The 5126-nt window shown below is 39.2% G+C and overlaps 1 protein-coding gene across 1 annotated transcript in view; it reads right to left on the bottom strand.

The window, feature by feature from the left end:
- Positions 1-5126, bottom strand: part of LOC116693800 (chemokine-like protein TAFA-5) — an 80030-nt gene that overhangs the window by 73162 nt on the left and 1742 nt on the right. The gene's annotated exons all lie outside the window — the stretch shown is intronic.

Here is a 5126-nt window from a genome sequence, read left to right as displayed (position 1 = left end):
ATAACCCAGTAACACTGTCTCTACAGCACCTGTAGAGGACAATACATACATACACACACACATACATACATACATACACACATACATACATACATCATACATACCAACACATACATTACATCATAATACTACATACTCATACAGACATACACACACACATACATACTTACATACACACACACATACATACATACATACACCCATACATACATACTACATACTACCACACACATACAACATACATACCACACACTACAACATACATACACACATACATACATACATACATACATACATACATACACACACACATACATACATACATACATACATACACTACATACACATACATACATACATACATACACACACACACACATACTACATACATACGCATACACACACACATACATACATACATACCACACATACACTACATACATACATACATACATACATACATACATACATACATACATCCATACATACATCATACACACATACATACATACAATACACACACTACATACATACATACATACATACATACATGCACACATACATACATACATACATACATACATACATACATACATGCACACCGGACTAAATTCACACCTGGTCACTTTATAATAATTTTTAACACTGGACTAAACACTGACACTTTATATAATGTATGGTCTTTTCTTTGTTTATTTGACAGGTCTTATAGTTGTTAATTTTTAGGTATTTTGTTGATTTTGTTGTCTTTATACTGTCTTTTATCTATTTTTTATTTCTTTGTTCTCGCTAAACTGCTGCTGAACTTTCATTTCCCTGCGGGAGTCATCCCAAAGGATCAATGAAGAGAAGTCTAAGTCTAAGTCTTCACTGGTTCCGCTTATTATTCCACTTAGTTAGTTTTATTCATCATTCTCATTCTCACATCTCACTTATTATTTGTTATTTATTCATCATTCTCATTTTCTATTTCAGAACTGTTCATATGTTCATACTGTTCATATTGTAATATAATAACATAATACTATTTATCCCAGTATCCTTTGCACTATGCTCCACATTTAAATACTATTTATTGAACTCTTCATTGCACTCATGCCTCTATATTGTTTCTGTTTAGAGTATGTATATATTGTGTATATATTAGTGTGTATAAATTGTGTGTATCTTAGTGTGTATATTTTTGTTTTGGTGGTTTTTGTGTGTGTAAGCCCATTGGGAGCAACGCTACTCCAAAGAAAAATTCCTCGTATGTGTCCTCAAACCTGGCAAATAAAATAAAGCTGATTCTGGTTCTGATTCGGGTTCTGATATAGCCACTTGAAATCAAAAACGCTTCTAGTAGAAATGTTCGACTAAAACTCATCTGACCTGCTTCGTAAACCTCAGTTTGGAAAACGCGGGACATTTTCATTATGTTTCTTATTTCACTTTTTTAAACCATCAGTCTAGTTTCTTTTGAACAGCAGTTGATGACTTCCTTCCTGCAGGCATCGATCCCTGCAGTAAAACTCTTGAACATTTGTTGGACTCTGAGTCACAGATGAAACAGCTCACTCCCGTCTCAGCAGAATGATGAAAGACCGGCGCGTTGTGTTCCCCTGCCCGTATCACAGCTGACGTGTAATCTATTCCCCGACGAGAGGACGGAAGATAAACTGACATCTGGTTGAGATGAGCTTTTATTACGCGTCATCTATATTTTAAATCCTCTGCAAATTGAAAATGAGAATAACAATCACAGAGCGGGGAAAAACTGCAGTCGCCGTGTTTGTCCTGAGAGCAGAAGACGGAGGAATAATGATGAGGAGGAAATTTGTTTTGACGGGACGCGGCGCGGCTGTTTGCTGAGCCTCTGGTGGCGAGTGATGAGTCTCAGCAGCGGGAGACGAGTCCGACACAGGGTCTCTGGAGCTGTTTGGAAACAGAGAGCGTCGTCGGGGACTCGAACACGAGTCGAGGACTCGTTGCTGTTGTGGGTCTGTGTTACAGGATGACTGAGAACAGCGCTCAGAAGGGAAGTGATGCCGAAAAACACGAAGGTCAAAGATCACACTGCGGGTACTTTCCGGGTAATTCTGCTTCGCCATGGATGACTTGTTATGGTACAAGGTGTTTTATTATAGTTAAATTTTTTAGCGTTTATCTATCCAGGTAAATCAACTGAGAACTATTTCTCATATGCAAGGGCAACCTGTCACATTCACACAGTTATATATATATATATATACACATATACAGTTATATATATATCTATATTTTATCTTATATTACATATTATCTTATTATCTCTATTCTACATACCTGGAAGCTGCCCGGTACAACCACAGTCTGATATGCTGGCCCCTGAGCAGCTCCACTGGTCAGAGGTTAAGGGCCTTGCTCAAGGGTACCTCAGTGGTGATTTTTTTCCTGGTGACTGAACCTGCAACCTCCCAGTCCCAAGCTCTCTTCCGTAACCCCCAGGCCACCACTGCCCATATACATGGACTTTGGCAGCATGGTGGCCCAATGGTTAGTACTGTGGCCTCACCGCAAGAAGGTTCTGGGTTTGAATCCGGGTCGGTCTGGTCCTTTCTGTGTGGAGTTTGTATGTTCTCCCCATGTTTGCATGGACTTGCACTGGCTCAGATCTGGAGTCAGGTGCTAGGATTGGCTGCCCGCTGCTCCCTTGAGGAACGGGTTAAATGCAGAGTATGAAGATCGCTGCATGTACGTCTCTGTGACAATAGTAGTAAAGTACCTATTTAGTAGTATAGTAAAGTACCTATTTAGTAGTATAGTAAAGTACCTATTTAAACTACCTAACAAATACATATAGCTACAAAAAGTAAAGCGCTGTATTTCATATGCATTCCACATATTTACTAGCCTGGAAATCCAATGAGTAATGAAAATGGCCCAACTCAAGCATGCATTTGAAAATCTCCCTACGACCAATCACAACACTGTGCTTGGCCACAGGCGGAAGCTAACTGGTGGATTAAACTCCGCTCATGTTTGTTCCCATGGACTGTTTCAATCCAAAACCACAGTCTTTTTTTTTCTAAACTTAACCCTTGTGTTGTCCTCCCAAGACAAAAACTGACAAAAAAATGTAATTTCCGTCCCTTTTTCAGACTTTTTTTTAAGGTTTTCACTAACACCACTTTACTACCACTAGTTTTACGCTACTTTTTTGGAATTCATGGTCAATAACCCTCATTTATATAGACTTATGCCTTATATTTTAGTTAAAAAAGCAGAAATTATGAATTATTTTGACCAATAGTTAAGATCAGAGGAACATACAGATGAGTTTAGTCAGAAAGGAAAAGTGATCAATTTTATTTGCATAGACCGTTGTAAGAAATCCAATCCATGTCTGTGGTAATTTGGTTAAAAAGAAACCCATCTTTAGGATATAGACTTTTTTTTTTGAGGTCCGAACACATTTGTGTCACTTTATTTGGCATTTTTTGACATTTTAGTCACTTTTATTGACATTTTTCTGTCTCTTTTTTACACTTTTTAAAAAGTTCTTTTACAAATTGTTTTTTCTCTCCAAATGCTATAAAAATTGACAACAACAAAAAACACAAATTCAAGGAAAATAGTGAACTAATTACTTATTTAACTCGTGAGGAGCGTTGTTGGGAACCATCCTCGTTACTTTTCTGGACAGTTTGTTGAAAGAAACCCAAATTTCTGATATAGAATTTTTTTTGGAAAGGGGTCAAGTTTGACCCAAAGACACCAGGAGGGTTAACTCATCTGCCACGGCCGCTGAAAGGACCGCCCCCCCCCCCCCCCCCCCCTCACTATTTTCATGCTGAACGATTAAAGTGATTCTAACATATAAATATATGAAGTTTGGTCGCCAACTGGAGGACAAGAAAGAAGAGTTTGGGATCAACAATTCAATTTTTGGCAAGAAAAAAGATTTTACACACAAATGTATTAAAAAACAACCTTGCTGTCCTGTGTTTGCCCCCCCCCCCCCCCCACACACACACACCCACACCCCCACACCCCCACCCTGCCTCTTTATGCGAAATTTGAAATGACTAGAAACGTAAATATAATTCGTGCTGTAATTGCTGCTTGAAAAAAGTTATATGTGGGTGTTTTTCGATGGAGGGGGTGGGGGGAGGGGTCTCCCTTGATCATCCTGTCTTTGTCTCGAGGGGACGGTGTGATTCATATTTGAAAAATAACTTCAGCTTCACGCTCCCCGTTGAATCGCTCGCTGACGTTCCTCCGCATGAGTTTATTCAAATCCAATTACACCCTCTGCAGCTTCTTGCTCCGTTAATTTCTGTTTGTGTTTTGTTTTTTTCCCCCTCTCTCAGCTGCTGGTTTTCTCTTTCATTCAGTGTGTTCATAAGTCCCATGAATATATATGCTCGACTTAATGGAGCATTGAGAATTAATTTGGACTCCGAAGGCTCCTTAGGTAAGCTTTCCACACCGCAGGCGCGACAGTGTATCTGCTGCATAATAGGCTTGTTTCCAGGATCTAAATGAGCTTTATGAGCAGGCAGAGGGAGAAAAAAGAAGAATAGAGAAAGTCAGTTAAGAGAGAGCGGGGAGGGAATTTAATTCAGTCTGCAGTTTGTTCTCATTAAAGCTTTTACACCGGAGATGATCAATGAAGAAAAGACAACGGCAGACACCCCCCTTATAAACTGATTCTTTGCGTTCTTCAGTGCAGGTGCTAGCATATCAGTGTGTATAACATTAACAAAAACATGATAAACCACTAATCCGGTTCAATAAATAGAGAAAACATCTAGATACTGATCTGATACGTCATCTGACAGATCTCATTTCTCTTCAAAATAAGAGTCTTTGCAGCGTGACAGAACACCTTAAAACTGCTCAGCAGAGTCGGATCGAGCTCCGAGACTTTGGGCATTTCAATGACCAGCTGTTGGATGTCATGATTTCCCTTTTTCTGCAGCAGCGCTGATGATCTGAAACATCTGCATATGAGAGGAGGAGGAGGAGGAGGAGGAAAAACAGAAGCAGCTGTTGAACGAAATTTGCAGAGACTCTGTTTCGGACTCTTGAAGGACAATCGCTGTTGAAACAAAACCGTTTTGTTGTTTTATAATGTGACAAAACTGGCAAAATTTTGATTTTTT

Source organism: Etheostoma spectabile, chromosome 8 (genome assembly GCF_008692095.1).
Source record: "Etheostoma spectabile isolate EspeVRDwgs_2016 chromosome 8, UIUC_Espe_1.0, whole genome shotgun sequence".
In the NCBI taxonomy this organism is placed as follows: Eukaryota; Metazoa; Chordata; class Actinopteri; order Perciformes; family Percidae; genus Etheostoma; species Etheostoma spectabile.
Note: the sequence above shows the minus strand (reverse complement) of the source record. Positions and strands in the feature narration are given on the sequence as shown.